The sequence below is a fragment of the Choloepus didactylus genome, chromosome 11, assembly GCF_015220235.1.
Source record: "Choloepus didactylus isolate mChoDid1 chromosome 11, mChoDid1.pri, whole genome shotgun sequence".
Lineage (NCBI taxonomy): Eukaryota > Metazoa > Chordata > Mammalia > Pilosa > Megalonychidae > Choloepus > Choloepus didactylus.
In genome coordinates, this window is record NC_051317.1 from 84789461 (window position 1) to 84808161 (window position 18701).

General features: G+C 39.5%; 1 protein-coding gene and 1 non-coding gene across 14 annotated transcripts in view; both read right to left on the reverse strand.

Moving 5' to 3' along the window:
* The window catches only part of PDE4D (phosphodiesterase 4D), a 1663062-nt gene that overhangs the window by 570536 nt on the left and 1073825 nt on the right, over nucleotides 1-18701 (reverse strand). Inside the window, exon 1 of one of the 13 annotated variants that reach the window (XM_037799059.1) lies at nucleotides 15586-17211. The exons of the other annotated variants lie outside the window; for them this stretch is intronic. The gene's annotated coding sequence lies outside the window, so the exon portion shown is untranslated. Of the gene's footprint in view, nucleotides 1-15585; nucleotides 17212-18701 lie in introns of those variants that run through there. 13 annotated transcript variants of the gene reach the window in all.
* Nucleotides 9663-9769, reverse strand: LOC119506617. Its single transcript, XR_005211030.1, has one exon. It is a non-coding gene; the product is annotated as a U6 spliceosomal RNA (small nuclear RNA).

The following is an 18701-nucleotide window of genomic DNA, read 5'->3' on the forward strand; positions in this document are numbered from 1 at the left end:
TGACAATTGCTAGAATAGAGGTGAAGCCAAAGTGCTGACACAGCCCAGAAAATGTAGCAATGAATTCTTCCTGGGAGAACTAGGAACGGTGTCCCAGAAGAGGTCCTGAAAGGTGAGTTTCTGGGAGCAGAATGGGGCTGAGGACTTCTCCCCAGAGAAGCAGTATGTGCACAAGAGCACATCATTATGAGGCAGCCTTCGGAGGTGAACATGCAAGAGATGGAGCTGCATCATGCAGGACTTCCAGAGTGAGGAGGTGGGTTATTTGAAGGACAGGCAGAGCCAATGACGAGTTTCCAAGCTGTGGATTTACAAACACAATCCCTTTCTAGGAAGATGAGTTCTGGCAAAAGCACGAGCTCTGGACTGAGCCTGAGAGAGACCAGCATCAGGAAATCCTGGTAATTTCCAATTTTACAAAGGGCCAGTTCAAAGCAGCAGTGGTTATGGTGATGGAGGTAAGAACTTGAGAGATATTTGGGCTGGGTTTAAATGTGATAGTGAGTGGAAAAAAGTAGGAGGCAAGGCGGAATCTTAAACTTCATATTACATATTCCTTAATACTGGGTGTGATGCTTATTTTGCATTTGTTATTTTGTAAAGTAACACAAATTATTAGTAAAAGGCTAAATGGGGCCTTCATGTTTAGATTGAAGAGAAAGGGAGAGTCTCTGTCATGTATCCAGCTGATTCAAATGATCATTTCTCAAATGATCTGAACAGGTAGAAAGTGATATCACTGGGAGGACCAGAAGATGCAGATATATTTCTTAATCAGCAGTCCTGTCAGCAGAGATTAGTGAGCCTTTAATGCAGTGGAGTCATGGGAGTGTTAAAAATTACTGAGGCCTGGGTCCTCATGCCCAGAAAATTCTGATGTCATTGCCCTGGACTTCAGATTTTTAAAAGGTTTTCAAGTAATTTAAAATAAGTGAGAACTACTGCTTGAAAATATTAGTGGAAGTTTTTTTCTAATTTGATAGTGTAGCTTTAAAGTTTCTTTCTGCTGATTTGTCTAATAATCTGTTGCAATGCTAATGAAACCAAAGTGTTACCTATTTACCTCCCAGGGATTTCACAAAAACAAATGAGATAATACATGTGAAAGTACACTGAGCTGATACTTATTTGGGCCCCCTTATCAGCACCAGTGTTTCAAAATTTTCCTATAGGGGGTAAATACTTAGATAAATCCCTGGGAAAATACAACGAAGTAGCACAATTTCTTCACTTTTAGCTTTAACATATAGGCTATAAAATTTTCATAAGCAGCTTACAACAATAAATATATTCCTTTTATTGACATAGGATGAGCAGATATATTTTTAAAAGTCATCAGAGGAGCATAAATACAAGTAGGATGTCAAAACATTGGGAGGGGGAGGGCAATTTTTCTTCTATTCTCATCCTGCCCATCGTTTTTTTTTTTTGTTTTTTTTTTTTAATCATCATTTTATTGAGATATATTCACATACCACGCAGTCATACAAAACAAATTGTACTTTCGATTGTTTACAGTACCATTACATAGTTGTACATTCATCACCTAAATCAATCCCTGACACCTTCATTAGCACACACACAAAAATAACAAGAATAATAATTAGAGTGAAAAAGAGCAATTGAAGTAAAAAAGAACACTGGGTACCTTTGTCTGTTTGTTTGCTTCCCCTACTTTTCTACACATCCATCCATAAACTAGACAAAGTGGTGTTTGGTCCTTATGGCTTTCCCAATCCCATTGTCACCCCTCATAAGCTACATTTTTATACAACTGTCTTCGAGATTCATGGGTTCTGGGTTGTAGTTTGATAGTTTCAGGTATCCACCACCAGCTACCCCAATTCTTTAGAACCTAAAAAGGGTTGTCTAAAGTGTGCATAAGAATGCCCACCAGAGTGATCTCTCGGCTCCTTTTGGAATCTCTCTGCCACTGAAGCTTATTTCATTTCCTTTCACATCCTCCTTTTGGTCAAGAAGATGTTCTCCGTCCCACGGTGCCAGGTCTACATTCTTCCCTGGGAGTCATATTCCACGTTGCCAGGGAGATTCACTTCCCTGGGTGTCTGATCCCACGTAGGGGGGAGGGCAGTGATTTCACCTTTCAAGTTGGCTTAGCCAGAGAGAGAGGGCCACATCTGAGCAACAAAGAGGCATTCAGGAGGAGACTCTTAGGCACAAATACAGGGAGGCCTAGCCTCTCCTTTGCAGCAACCATCTTCCCAAGGGTAAAACTTATGGTAGAGGGCTCAACCCATCAAACCACCAGTCCCCTATGTCTGTGGTCATGTTAGCAACCATGGAGGTGGGGTAGGCGAATACCCCTGCATTCTCCACAGGCTCCTCAAGGGGGCACTACATCTTTTTTTTTTTTTTTTTCCCTTGTTTGTCTTTTTTCTTTTTTTTTTTTTTTTTTTTTTAACTTTCCCTTCTTTTTTCAAATCACCTGTACGAAAAAAAAAGTTAAAAAGAAAACAAACATACAATAAAAGAGCATTTCAAAGAGACCATAGCAAGGGAGTAAGAAAAAGACAACTAACCTAAGATAACTGCTTAACTTCCAACATGTTCCTACTTTACCCCAAGAAAGTTACATAATATAGCAACATTTCAGTGAACTTGTTCCTACTACAACCATCAGAAATTAACAGACCATAGTCATTTCTGGGCATCCCCAGAACGTTAAATAGCTTATCTGTTCTTCTTGGATTATTGTTCCCCCTTCCTTAATTGCTCTCTACTGCTAGTTCCCCTACATTCTACATTATAAACCATTTGTTTTACATTTTTCAAAGTTCACATTAGTGGTAGCATATAATATTTCTCTTTTTGTGCCTGGCTTATTTCGCTCAGCATTATGTCTTCAAGGTTCATCCATGTTGTCATATGTTTCACCAGATCGTTCCTTCTTACTGCCGCGTAGTATTCCATCGTGTGTATATACCACATTTTATTTATCCACTCATCTGTTGAAGGACATTTGGGTTGTTTCCATCTCTTGGCAATTGTGAACAATGCTGCTATGAACATTGGCGTGCAGATATCTGTTCGTCTCACTGCTTTCCGATCTTCCGGGTATATACCGAGGAGTGCAATCGCTGGATCGAATGGTAGCTCTATATCTAGTTTTCTAAGGAACTGCCAGACTGACTTCCAGAGTGGCTGAACCATTATACAGTCCCACCAACAATGAATAAGAGTTCCAATTTCTCCACATCCCCTCCAGCATTTGTAGTTTCCTGTTTGTTTAATGGCAGCCATTCTAACCGGTGTTAGATGGTATCTCATTGTGGTCTTAATTTGCATCTCTCTAATAGCTAGTGAAGCTGAACATTTTTTCATGTGTTTCTTGGCCATTTGTATTTCCTCTTCAGAGAACTGTCTTTTCATATCTTTTGCCCATTTTATAATTGGGCTGTCTGTACTATTGTCATTGAGTTGTAGGATTTCTTTGTATATGCAAGATATCAGTCTTTTGTCAGATACATGGTTTCCAAAAATTTTTTCCCATTGAGTTGGCTGCCTCTTTACCTTTTTGAGAAATTCCTTTGAGGTGCAGAAACTTCTAAGCTTGAGGAGTTCCCATTTATCTATTTTCTCTTTTGTTGCTTGTGCTTTGGGTGTAAAGTCCAGGAAGTGGCCTCCTAATACAAGGTCTTGAAGATGTTTTCCTACATTATCTTCTAGGAGTTTTATGGTACTTTCTTTTATATTGAGATCTTTGGTCCATTTTGAGTTAATTTTTGTGTAGGGGGTGAGGTAGGGGTCCTCTTTCATTCTTTTGGATATGGATATCCAACTCTCCCAGCCCCATTTGTTGAAAAGACCATTATGGCTCAGTTCGGTGACTTTGGGGGCCTTATCAAAGATCAGTCGGCCATAGATCTGAGGGTCTATCTCTGAATTCTCAATTCGATTCCATTGATCTATATGTCTATCTTTGTGCCAGTACCATGCTGTTTTGGCAACTGTGGCTTTATAATAAGCTTCAAAGTCAGGGAGTGTAAGTCCTCCCACTTCGTTTTTATTTTTTAGAGTGTCTTTAGCAATTCGAGGCATCTTCCCTTTCCAAATAAATTTGATAACTAGCTTTTCCAAGTCTGCAAAGTAGGTTGTTGGAATTTTGATTGGGATTGCATTGAATCTGTAGATGAGTTTGGGTAGAATTGACATCTTAATGACATTTAGCCTTCCTATCCATGAACATGGAATATTTTTCCATCTTTTAAGGTCCCCTTCTATTTCTTTTAGTAGAGTTATGTAGTTTTCTTTGTATAGGTCTTTTACATCTTTGGTTAAGTTGATTCCTAGGTACTTGATTTTTTTAGTTGCTATTGAAAATGGTATCTTTTTCTTGAGTGTCTCTTCAGTTTGTTCATTTCTAGCATATAGAAACATTACTGACTTATGTGCATTAATCTTGTATCCCGCTACTTTGCTAAATTTGTTTATTAGCTCTAGTAGGTGTATCGTTGATTTCTCAGGGTTTTCTAGATATAAGATCATATCATCTGCAAACAATGACAGTTTTACTTCTTCTTTTCCAATTTGGATGCCTTTTATTTCTTTGTCTTGCCGGATTGCCCTGGCTAGCACTTCCAGCACAATGTTGAATAACAGTGATGACAGCGGGCATCCTTGTCTTGTTCCTGATCTTAGAGGGAAGGCTTTCAGTCTCTCACCATTGAGTACTATGCTGGCTGTGGGTTTTTCATATATGCTCTTTATCATGTTGAGGAAGTTTCCTTCAATTCCTACCTTTTGAAGTGTTTTTATCAAAAAGGGATGTTGGATTTTGTCAAATGCTTTTTCAGCATCTATTGAGATGATCAATTGATTTTTCCCTTTCGAGTTTTTAATGTGTTGTAATACATTGATTGTTTTTCTTATGTTGAACCATCCTTGCATGCCTGGAATGAACCCCACTTGGTCATGGTGTATGATTTTTTTAATGTGTCTTTGGATTCGATTTGCAAGTATTTTGTTGAGGATTTTTGCATCTATATTCATTAGGGAGATTGGCCGGTAGTTTTCCTTTTTTGTAGCATCTTTGCCTGGTTTTGGTATTAGATTGATGTTAGCTTCATAAAATGAGTTAGGTAGTGTTCCATTTTTTTCAATGTTTTGAAAGAGTTTGAGTAAGATTGGTGTCAGTTCTTTCTGGAAAGTTTGGTAGAATTCCCCTGTGAAGCCATCTGGCCCTGGGCATTTATTTGTGGGAAGATTTTTGATGACTAATTGGATCTCTTTGCTTGTGATGGGTTGGTTGAGGTCTTCTATTTCTTCTCTGGTCAGTCTAGGTTGTTCATATGTTTCCAGGAAATTGTCCATTTCTTCTACATTATCCAGTTTGTTGCCATACAGTTGTTCATAATATCCTCTTATAATTTTTTTAATTTCTTCAGGATCTGCAGTTATGTCACCTTTTTCATTCATTATTTTGTTTATATGGGTCTTCTCTCTTTTTGATTTTGTCAGTCTAGCTAGGGGCTTGTCAATCTTGTTGATCTTCTCAAAGAACCAACTTTTGGTGATATTTATCCTTTCTATTGTTTTTTTGTTCTCTATGTCATTTATTTCTGCTTTAATCCTTGTTATTTCTTTTCTTCTACTTGGTTTAGGATTGGTTTGCTGTTCATTTTCTAGCTTCTTCAGTTGATCCATTAGTTCTTTGATTTTGGCTCTTTCTTCCTTTTTAATATATGCGTTTAGTGCTATAAATTTCCCCCTTAGCACTGCTTTTGCTGCATCCCATAGGTTTTGGTATGTTGTGTTCTCATTTTCATTCGTCTCTATATATTTAGCAATTTCTCTTGCTATTTCTTCTTTAACCCACTGATTGTTTAGGAGTGTGTTGTTTAACCTCCAGGTATTTGTGAATTTTCTAAGTCTCTGATGGTTATTGACTTCTAATTGTATTCCATTGTGGTCAGAGAATGTGCTTTGAATAATTTCAATCTTTTTAAATTTATTGAGGCTTGTTTTATGTCCCAGCATATGATCTATTCTGGAGAAAGTTCCGTGAGCACTAGAAAAGTATGTGTATCCTGGTGATTTGGGATGTAATGTCCTGTAGATGTCTGTTAAATCTAATTCATTTATCAGATTGTTTAGGTTTTCAATTTCCTTATTGGTCTTCTGTCTGGTTGATCTATCTATAGGAGAGAGTGATGTGTTGAAGTCTCCCACAATTATTGTGGAAACATCAATTGCTTCCTTTAGTTTTGCCAATGTTTCTCTCATGTATTTTGTGGCACCTTGATTGGGTGCATAGACATTTACGATTGTTATTTCTTCTTGCTGAATTGCCCCTTTTATTAGTATGTAGTGGCCTTCTTTGTCTCTCAAAACATCCCTGCATTTGAAGTCTATTTTATCTGAGATTAATATTGCTACACCTGCTTTCTTTTGGCTGTAGCTTGCATGAAATATTTTTTTCCATCCTTTCACTTTCAATTTCTTTGTGTCCCTGTGTCTAAGATGAGTCTCTTGTATGCAACATATTGATGGTTCATTTTTTTTGATCCATTCTGCGAATCTATATCTTTTAATTGGGGAGTTTAATCCATTTACATTCAACGTTAAAACCGTGAAGGCATTTCTTGAATCGGCCATCTTATCCTTTGGATTATGTTTGCCATATTTTTCCCTCTCTCTATTAATATCCTTTATTGTACCCATACCGAATCTCTTTAGTACTGAACCTTTCCCCAAGTCTCTCTGTCCTGTCTTTGTTTCTCTGTCTGTAGGGCTCCCTTTAGTATCTCCAGTAGGGCAGGTCTCTTGTTAGCAAATTCTCTCAGCATTTCTTTGTCTGTGAAAAATTTAAGCTCTCCCTCAAATTTGAAGGAGAGCTTTGCTGGATAAAGTATTCTTGGCTGGAAATTCCTCTCACTCAGAATTTTAAATATATCGTGCCACTGCCTTCTCGCCTCCATGGTGGCTGCTGAGTAGTCACTACTTAGTCTTATGCTGTTTCCTTTGTATGTGGTGAATTGCTTTTCTCTTGCTGCTTTCAGAACTTGCTCCTTCTCTTCTATGTTTGCCAGTGTGATCAGTATATGTCTCGGAGTGGGTTTTTTTGGATTTATTCTATTTGGAGTTCGCTGAGCATTTATGATTTGTGTATTTATGTTGTTTAGAAGATTTGGGAAGTTTTCCCCAACAATTTCTTTGAATACTCTTCCTAGACCTTTACCCTTTTCTTCCCCTTCTGGGACACCAATGAGTCTTATATTCGGACGTTTCATATTATCTATCATATCCCTGAGGTCCATTTCGAGTTTTTCAATTTTTTTCCCCATTCTTTCTTTTATGCTTTCATTTTCCATTCTGTCATCTTCCAGGTCACTGATTCGTTGTTCAACTTCCTCTAGTCTTGTACTATGAGTGTCCAGAATCTTTTTAATTTGGTCAACAGTTTCTTTAATTTCCATAAGATCATCCATTTTTTTATTTAGTCTTGCAATGTCTTCTTTATGCTCTTCTAGGGTCTTCTTGATTTCCTTCATATCCCGTACTAGGGTCTCATTGTTCATCTTTAGTTCTTTGAGTAGCTGCTCTAGGTGTGTCTCTTCTGGTCTTTTGATTTGGGTGCTTGGGCTTGGGTTATCCATATCGTCTGGTTTTTTCATATGCTTTATAATTTCTGTTGTTTTTGGCCTCGTGGCATTTGCTGACCTTGATAGGGTTCTTTTAGGGTTTGTAGACCAGTTGAAGTCCTTATCTCTAATTTATCAGATCTACAGCTTCGTGGAGTACACTTTCTCTAACTAACCAGCAGGTGGCGTCCACGAGCCACCTGTTCTCCACAAGCCAGTTCTCCCCTGCTTAGCCTTTTTGGTGAGTGGGGGAGTGAGTCTTGTGGGGCCCAATTGGTGTCCCAAGCTTGCGTGTGTAGTTGGTGTTGCCTGCCCTGTATGTGGGGCGTGTTTCTGGGCAGTCGGGGAGGGGGGGTGGCCCTAACAATCAAATCTCCCTGATGATCCTAGAGTTTTTAAAGCTACTGCAATAGTCTAATCCTTCAGTTCAGTCCTGCCACAGTTTGTCTCTGCCACTGACCCACAAGTCTTTGGTATTGGCGTATGGCTCCTGAGACTTGCAAGTGGGCCCCTCTTCCAGGCTGTGCACCCCGGGTCCTCTGTTGAGGGATGACTGTGCTATGTCACAGGTGAGTGCCGTCCCCCCAGGGCAGTTCTGGGCTGCTGGGCTGTGTTGGGAGGCTCCCAGTCTGCTCAAATGATGGCTGAATGGGGCTCTGTTAATTCACACTGCTCCCCCTTCCCAGCTCTGGGACATTCAGCTGAGGTTGCAGGGAAGGCTAATGTCCACGCCCAGTTTTGTGGTGTGTGCCTGTTATTTGAAGCACTTCCGTCACACTGGGTTGTCTGGGGCAGCTCTGGGCTATGGGGCTGGCAATGGGCAGGAGTGTTTCCTGTCCACCAGGATGGTGGCTGTGAGCGGACACCCCCCTTTTCTTGGGAAGTTGTGTTGTTTAGTGAATTTTCTCAGCCACTGGATTATTGCCTTTTGTCTCAGAGCTCTCTTAGTTCTGCTCTTGACTTGACGTGCCCAAATTTCAATTCTTTGAAGCTTTCTGTATTGAGCTTCTTAGAGTAATTGTTTTAGAAAAAGCAAAAAGGATTTAAAAAAAAAAAAAACAAAAAACAAAAAAACGGCCCTCCTCAGAGATCTAATGGGTTATTGAAATGCTAATAGACAAAGCAACCAGGGCCATTAAGGAAAGGTGCCCAGGGCAGAGAGATCAGCCTTGCTTCGGGATTTGCATATGCGCCTCAAGGCCTGATCTCCGCCCTTCCCCTTTCTGTGTTCACCAGAACTCCAAAAATCCTCTGCTTTTACTTTGGAGCTTCTCGTGTTGTTTTCCTTCTATGCCCGTCTCCTCTCTGCTGGGCTGGCTGCTCTCAGAGTCTCTGGTGTCTGGCCTCAGTCTATCTATGGTTGGAGTTTGAATCAGTAGAATGAGTTTCCGATAAGAGCAGTCACTGCAATTCTCCCTTCTCCTTCCTGGAGCTGACAGCCCCTCCTCCCCCGGGACTGAGCCTGGCAGGGAGGGGCGCGGGTCCCCTGGCCGCAAAAACTTACAGATTTCGCTGATCTCAGCAGTTCCACGTTTTCATGAGTGTTGTATGAAGTATGCCCAAAGACAGATTGCTCTGTGGTGTCCAGTCCACGCAGTTCCTGGCTTTTTACCTACTTTCCTGGAGGAGTAACTAAAACATACAGCTCACCAGTCTGCCATCTTGCCCCGCCTCCGCCCATCGTTTTTTATTTTTTTAAACAGGGGTGGGGTTGGGCCTCAGGGAGTGTGCCTCCCAGTCCTCCTTCTGCTCCAGAGCAGGTTCCAGTCCTGCTTTTGCCACTTCAGGACTGTGCTTGGGCTCCTTCCACCCCTCTGGGCCTGCCCAAGGCTGCCGGCCTCCAAGGCTTTGGCTTTGTCCAGGTGGTACATTCTGCCAGGTGTACCCTCCCCAGGAAGTCTTGTTCGATTGCCCACAGAGGGCAGGCTCCAGAAGAAAGCCAGCTTCTGAAAGAAGAATTGGGGAGCAGGGGATATGGAGGTGGTTTAAAGCTGCCAGGGCCCCCAATTGGGCAAGTCTCCCTACTTCACATATCAGAGCCGCAAACATTGGGAATGAAAAGCAAATACAGAACATATTATGAATTTGCATGTCATCTGTCCACAGGGGCCATGCAAATCTTCTCTGTGTCATTTGGGTTTTAGTATATGTGTTTGCCCAAGCCTTACAAATGGCAGATCCAGTAAATTCTAAAATTCCTAAGTTGACTTTGCCTTGATACTTAATAAAGATTTCGTAAATGCCTGAACATGAGCACATGCACTGTGCTGCTGTATTATACTAACATTGCATTGTTTGAGACTGGAATGTGCTGAAGAAACTGATCTCTTCTGAGCCTTAAAAGACAGTAACTAAAACTTAGCAGCAGGAAAGATCTGGGCAGAGATGTAACCAAAATGTTCTTAAATAATTAAAATGCCTAAAACAAAGAATGAAAATGATTCATTTAAGACATTAAAGAATTAAACAATTTTTAAACTTATGACAAGAAAGAAGGCATTGAGAAAAAGAAAAAAAGTGTGTGTCAAAAGAAATATTAAGTAATTATTATTAAAGAGTCAAGTGTATTATATTTTGAAGTAAAAAGAATATAAGAAAAAAGGATAGGACTAGGAAATGATAATTTTGAAGTCACAAATGTGAGTATATCAAATATAGATATGATCTTCTCTGTGATAAATGATTAGAAAGGGAAGCTTTGTACTGCTTTTAAGATTTCCAACATGTATGTTGAAACCATGCCTGGTTCCAGTTAAGATTCAGTTCTGTGCATTTACAATGTTAAATTCATCCCACATTTTCCAAATGTCTTAGATTTCAGCTTTGAGACACATTTCTAAGGACTTCATCCAACTTACCCTTACTGGCTTCTTTATATTAGCTTCCTTTTTTCTTTAAACTTGAGGCTTACTATACCTACTACCATGTTTAACACTATGGAAAAACACAGATAATCTGAATTTCTGTGTTCTTTCTGAATAAATTAAATCTAATATGTTTACCACCGTAAATTTTGGACATCCTACATGAAATAAGAACTTTGGTTCTAAATATAATACTACTGTCTCTATATATAGTATGGTAGAGTAACCATTTGGTAAGCCAAAATAAGACTTACCCCAAATTTAAGCACTTACCTTAAGTTTACAGAAGATTTAACATAGTTTACTGGATGGTTCAATATATATATATGTATGTATGTGTATATAAATATATATATTTAAATCTCTCCATATATATATATGCACACACACACACTGAATGGTATGTATGTGTATACAAATATATATATTTAAACTCCTCTCTTCATATATATATATATATATATATATATATATATATATATATACACACACACACACACTGAATGATTAAGACAAAAGTCATGATGGGATATGAGGATAAATACTATGTTAGCTGGGATAAAGCATTTATTAGAGAGAATAATGGTTGTGAGGACCTGAATTATGAAAAAGAGCACAGGAAAAGATGAGACTCCCAGAAGACAAGCTTTAACAGTTTTGATCAACTCCCAACCTGCCTGACTATAGTCAATATTATGGAATTTTGTGTTCCAATAATATGGAATTTTGTATTTCATAAAGAAGCCTTCCAACTATTAATTAGAAAAAAGATTTACAGGTAGTCACATGAGTACGTTTAATTGTCATCTTAGTAGGCCAAAGCAATGGCAGGTATTAGTAAGAACACGTCTAGAGATATATATTATTCACGTTTTCTAACTTTTCTAATTTGGGTAACTTGCCACCGTTAATGGGATTTGACCATTCTAAATTTTGTTGATGACTACTCTTGGTCTCTCTATTCCTGAAGGCTAGTTGAAATTTGTGTGTCTTTGATCACCTGTGTTTCTCAAAATAAAAAAAAAAAAAAAACTGTCAAAAGTTTCATAACTACAGAGACAATTTTGGATAAAAACTTATGGAGAAGAACATAATTTATATGAGATTTTTCACTAGTTTTTGACAACCATCACTTGTGCATGCAACTTATTCAGTAAACAGGTTGTCTGAATTTTTACAACAATGTCCCAGCTGGTTTTCCTTCTTCCGGCCTTACATTTCTTCAGTCCAGTCTCCACACAGGCAGCCAGATCTGACAACCTCTAAGGCTTCCCGTTTGCTGGAATAAAGGGCAGAATCCTTGACAGGCTTGAAAAGCCCTGATGCCTGTTCTTGTGTTTTTCTCCAACTTAGACTCCTATTATTCTCCAGTCCCTGTGTAACCGCTCCACGCCTTCCAAGCTCCTCCCAGATGGATCCATGTTCAATCATGTGGTTGGCCCAAAACTCTTACCTTCGAACTTTGCATATGCTCTTCTCTCTACCTGCCTTCCCCTTCATCTGGCCAATTCCTGCTCAGCTTTCAGGTTTTAGTGCCTCTACCCTGAACCACTCCCGACCACTCCATGGTTCATGCCCTCAAGTCCAGGTGAGTTGTTCCACCTCATCTTTAGAGTTATTATGCTTCATTGTCATGGTGTTTACTGATTTATCTTTACCACTGGACCTCTGGCATTATCAGAACCATGGCAGTGATTTTCTTGCTTATTTGTACAAACCAGGCCCATACCAGCGAGAAGCCCATGGGCGGTGTTCCACAAATATTTAAGAGAATGAATGTGAATGGAATTATGTACAAAGGCCACAGAGTTCAGATTTCTGTGTATGCCATTAGCTATCCAGTAAAACTACCACAGGCAATAGTACATGGTAATTAGCTGTCAACTTTTTACAAAGTTACCCACCTGCTATACAGTCTCTCCCTCTCCCTCACACACACACACACACACACACACACACACACACACACACACTATCCCTAGCTGATTCAAATTTATTTGACTCTACTTCTTTCAGTCTTGGTAAGAACTGTAACCATCATTATATTTAAGAAGAGAATTAAATTACTAATATTGGTCTACCCATTTCTCCAAGAAAATGAAATTACTTCTCTACAGAATTAAAACACCATTTCCTTGAACTTGATGAAGAAGCCAATTTTCTTTTGTGTTTCCTGCCTCAAAAAAGAATATATGTCTAGACAGAATATTAGTGAAGTTTTTTTCATGAGATACCCTTTTTTTAGAACAAACTCCATTATTCCTGTAAAATTACATGAATAGCTCACTGTACCCTGCTTGCTTCCTAATTTCAAAAATGAAAAAAAAAAAAAAAAAACTAGGTGAAAGAAAGGCTACCCCATAATTCCAAACATAGAATTCTGTTAAAGTTAATTAATTAATCAAACTAATTAAGGATTTAGATACATTTCCCCAGATTTCTAAAAATAGCCATCTGTGCAGCACAATTCATTTTAAGAGGGATAGAACACGTTTAGTTTTTCTACATTGATCCTGGGATATTCTTTCCACTTGGTGTTCTCAATCTTTAGCCCTTGTGCCAGTTTGTATTTATTAAGTCCCCCAGAAAAAGCCATGTTCTTTGATGCAGTCTTGTGGGGGCAGACATATTTGTGGGGATTAAGTTGGAACGTTTGAATTGGGAGGTGTTGCCCCACACATTCAGGGTGGGTCTAAATTAAATCACTGGAGCCATATAAATGAGCTGACAAACAGAAGGAACTCAGTGCAGCTGAGTGACATTTTAAAGAGCAGCTACAGCCAAGAGGGACACTTTGAAGTATGCACAGAAGCTGAGAGAGTAGCTGCAGATGAGAGAGAGTTTAAAGACAGCTGTTGAAAGCAGACTCTTGCTCTGGAGAAGGTAAGAGAGGACAAACACCCTAAGAGCAACTAAGAGTGACATTTTTGAGGAACTGCAGCCTAGAGAGGAACATCCTGGGAAAAAGCCATTTTGAAACCAGAGCTTTTTGGAGCAGATGCCAGTCACGTGCCTTCCCAGCTAACAGAGGTTTTCCGGACACCATCGGCCATCCTCCAGTGAAGGTACCCTATTGCTGATGTGTTACCATGGATACTTTATGGCCTTAAGACTGTAACTGTGTAACCAAATAAACCCTCTTTATAAAAGCCAATCCATTTCTGGTGTTTTGCATTCCAGCAGCATTAACAAACTAGAAGAGCCCTCATCAGAATCTCCTGGGGGTCTTTTAACATGCAGATTCTGGCCCCCACATCCTTAGTTTTTGATTCAGTAGATGTGGGATGGGACCAGAAATTTTGCATTTCTAACATGATAATGTTTGTGCACCTGGCCAGGGTTTCAAACTTTTGCACATGTAGCTTATAGTGGAGAGGCACATTTTGTTTCTCTCTATGCAGTGTATCATGGCATTTTGACATCTACTATCCCACTACCCTCTTGTCTTTTTCCTTCATTTTTGGTCATCATTATCTAACGCAAACATATGAAGCAAGTACTCCATGCTGAAACTTGATGACACAAGGAAACATTTTCCTAAAAACAACTTAAGAATAAGGCCTTTTTCTTCAAGTTTAAAAAAAATGAAATGAATAAAGAAACCCAAATATTGTTCTGAGTGGGTTTTGCCTTCAATGGCAAATATGTTTGGACTTAATTGTTGTTTCTTTGTTTAACAGCCAAGCTGGCAATTAGGTTGGCACAAGGAGCATGAGACATTTGTTTAACATGATGATAGTACAGGCTTTTGTGAACTGTGGAACAATGAAGGCCCACATGCAAGGTCATTCTAAGTTTCAGTTCCTTCTCTCCTCTTGCTACCTAAATGGCAGCTACTTATTCTGTATTCTTCAAAGAGGAAGATTTTCAACCTTGTCATATTCTCCCCCATTTAAACCATTTGTAGCCTTCACTTATAAGAGCACTATTAAGTAATCCACTTGAAGCACTCTGCAGAACCAGTCATAAGGTCCACTAATAAACTGGCAGTTGTGAAATCTTTTTTGCTCCAAAGGCTTTCCATTAACCTCCCTTTTCCTCTGAAGTTGTGTTGTGCTAGAAGGGCAAGGTGAAAACCCAGTATTGAAATGCAGTTTAAACTTAAGACTCATGTACCAAATTGAGCTTGGTAGGAGAACTGTTTCTCTGTTGCAGACTTGTTATGTTAGTCTTTCCCTTAGGAAGAAGGAACTTCTTAAGAAGTTCTGATTCGCATCAGTCCTGGCATAAGCTGAATCAAGTTAAGGATCTCAGAATTTAAAGGAAGTGATGCCCTTAGCAATGGCTTCTGAAGAAATCAGGAAAACCATGCTGCGACCATTACAAGGTTCTACATGAGTTCTTCTTCTTCTAGTAAGTTCTTTTAAGGGAGGGACTCTCTTTTTCACTACTTTATTCCTAGAATTTAGAATGGGGTCCACAACATAGAAGACACTCAATATATAACATTTATTTCCTGACCAGCTCTCACTATAAGCAGTATAGGAAATGAACAATAAAAATTAAAGAAGTGTAAACATGTTCTTAAACATGCTTAAGTGAAACCAAAGTTCATAAATTAAAAGTTACCAAAACAGAGATTTACTTCTACAAATGAAGGAAATAAATCAGAAGTTCTTATTAGAACATAACATTCTTTAGTTCCCAGACTACAAATAACACTCGTCACCAGGCTTCTGGCATATGTTAACAATTAACATTAAATATACATTTTTCATTTCAGGACTTATATCCCTGGTTTTACATGTGGACAATGTGCAGACTACTCAACATTTTTACTTAAACACATTGGTTGTCAGTTTACAAATGGGAATGAATCCCCCATGGCACCCCTACCCCCATTATATCTGCGATATTGTTCTGGCTAAATGTTTTCTTACAATTGTGTAGGAAAGTCATACAATTATTAGACAGACAAATGTGACTGCCGTTTCTTTGAGCAGCAATGGTTTTCTAAAAGCTCTTCTCTATTTTGCAGGTGTGTCAGCTCATAGTGCCCCATGGGCCCTTCAGTGAATCTACTCCCTACAGGCTCAGAAGACCTGAGTTCATAATAGAATCCTGCATGGGAAGCAATCTTACAGGAACTTCAGCTGCAAAATATGTCATGCCACTCATACCTGGATCTAAGTGACTGCTGGCTCCTGCATTAGCTACTCTTCTTTCCTGGTAATCCCATCATCTGAATCCTTCTTCATGGGTAGCAGACCCTGCATCACACTTTCAAATGAGGAATGAGAATAGCCTCATATCAATTTATTTATTTATTTATTTATTTTTGGCCTCTTCTAACTTTGACTCTCCTATGACCCAAACAAACAAACAAACAAACAGTCTAATCCAAGTTCAGGCTCTGTTATGCCCTTTGGACACGTGCCTCTAATGACTCACAGGGCCAGCCTATAGGGACAGACCAGTTCCCCCAAGTCTCATTTACCCCCTACTTTTGTTTTCTGCCAGATTCTGATTTCTTTCCCTACTCCTGTTGCTGAAGTCCCATTGTGGCCCTCACTAGACTTCCAAAGTCCTGGCATGGTCTAATTTTGCTGTCTTGAGTTCATTTTCAGAGATTAGGGTATAAGAATGACTAGTTGTTCAGCACTTAACAAGGCTACAGCAAGTGCCAAAGTTGGAGTGGAGAGAGAGCACAGAAGAGACTCTCAGTACTGAGACATATTTCCAAAGAATAATTCAACTGGTGAAATCTCATATCCAGTAAGGATTAAACTGATGTTACTATTTTCGCACTTCCACAAGAATTCTCCTACGTCATTTCTGCACAGAATTTCATTTTATGGAAAAGTTCCATGATTTTTAACATACTATATCATCTCCTCACGCCAAGTAGTTTCATATTTTAAGAATTACAAAATGCACTCATCAAACATTTTCGGTACGTCCATGCGCTACGCATGACGTTTATATATTTTTAAAATCCTGAGCAAATCTCTCTTGAGGTTCTGTTTAAAATACACCCACAACCACGGTCAAGTTTGAGAGAAAAATACATCATCAGCTCACAGAAGGTCAGCACCTGCCCTACAATGTAAATGAGTTGTGCAGTGCCTAAAGAACAGTCAGGCTACAGTATTCCCTTCTGCTGGACAAAATTAAGGCCTCAGAAATGAAATGTCCAAACCTCTTCTTGAAATAAAAATCAATTGAGAAGAGCAGCCAGAAAGTATTAATGCAATCAGTCTGTATGCTGCCAGCTAATTTGCAATCCATGACAGGCAGAGCCAAGCGAGAGTTATTTATGATTGTTCTTCTGGAATAATAGAAGGGATGAGAGTGAGAAGTATCTGCCGAATCAGATCATATTTGACTGAAGAGTGACAGGAGCATTTTCTTCAATTAATAGCCAGCTGTAAAGCTTGAGCTAATGCCAGCCAGGCTTTCTTCATTAAATGACACTGAAATAAATTATTCTGTACTCAGGACTGGCTGTGGTGAAGTGAATTAATCTTTCCAAAATGAGGGAGTGAGAAGGGGCAGGTGCTTTTGTTATCTGAGTTTGGAGTGCACATTTTGGCAACCATTTTGAGGACACTGAGTTCATGCTAATTGATAACATGCCCAGATGGATCATTTTAGGCTTAAGTATTTGTTTGAATGAGCAAATTCCTAGAAGCAAGAAACTAAACAAAGTAGAAATGTCCTAATCAGGGTCAGTTGGTTTATTTTACCTATTAGTGAAATCCATAGTCACACTCAATTCATTTGGTTATGCAGTGAGTGGACAAAGAGTTTTGTTAAGAGCATCCATACGGGGGAATTCTTGAGGGGGTGCAGAATGGCAGTGACATAAAAAAAAAAAAAAAAATCCAGGATAGGTTTCAAGAGGTCATATGACGGCTGGTACATTCACAAGAAATTAGTAGGCACAGCTGTGAGGCCCTTTCTAGCTAGGTGCTGTCACACAGTAGTCACAAGTCCCTGGGTGTCCCGGATGCCCGGACGCATTCCTGTCTGTCTAGATGGAACAATGCCCACCCACAAGCCAGACCTTTTCATCAAAGGAAAGTTTCCAAGGTTCCACATCAGGCAAACTTTGCTCACCCATCACTTCATGTAAACACCTCTTCTATGGGGACTTCTTACACAGAAACCCACTTGAAAGCATCTAACCAAAGCAATGAAGTTCGGGAAAACAGAAGCTACGTGGGAATCTAGGCATGGAAGAACCAGGCATAATAAAGTCAGTGCTCTAGATCTGAGGAAGCGACAGCAGCTTGACTTGTGAATTCTTTCCTATCTGTTTGCTCCTGCTACTTTCAAACGGTAGCCCTGGAAATGTAAACACACAATTCTAAACATGCGAAAGCCTGTGGCAGGAAAATGCCACATGCTAGCTTCACAACTGGGCCACGCAGACCATAAATCCTCTAGTGGCAGGAAGGGAGGTGCGGAAATGGACTGTCACATTCAGGACCCAGCACCAAAGAAAACTGAGTACAAGCAACAGGCAACTGGCAGCACGTTCCTGGATTCTTTCATTCATTGAAGAAGGATCTCGATGATTGAATTACCCAGCTGACACTAGCTCTACCCATGCCAGAGGGCAAAAGTTACAAGAGTGGCAAAGGCCATGGTTGCTTTGAATTTGGGCAGAGTTGCTTGTTGCTAGAATGTGACAGAGATGAGGCCTGTACAGAAATATCCTGGAAAAGGGGCTTCTCACTAAGTGTAGTTAATGAGTGCTCCCATTCTGACATTTATTTTAGAGAATTCGAAGGACAAGTTGCCAGGATTTGACCCTTTATATCTGTCAGCAAAAGAGAAAAAACTAATTTGGTCCTTGAGAATGATGAGATTTAGCCCTTGTGTTGCTGCTGGCAACACAGAAAGGAAAGGAAAAAACAGGAGACCCATCACTATTAGTTACATTTGGAGCAATAGAGATGTCTACCACCACATGGCACCCAGTTCCACGAGCAGTTGGTTAGTCTGGGACAGTCTCAATCGTTAACTGAAAGCTATCTCCACAGTGAGTGTACTGGGTAGTGGTGAGTAGAGCTGTTAGTAATCTGAATTAGCAAGTGCTTTTTCGAATTTCTGATATAGTGGCAATGTGCACCAGAGTGTAACGAAGTGTAAAACGACCAAAGTTAGAAATTTAGAGCCAGGATATAGGCATGATTTCTAGATATATGAATTAAATAACAATGTTTCCCAAGAATTAGTTTATCTTTTAGCACGAAACATTTAAGTTTCTTTTCTAGTTTTCTCTACATTA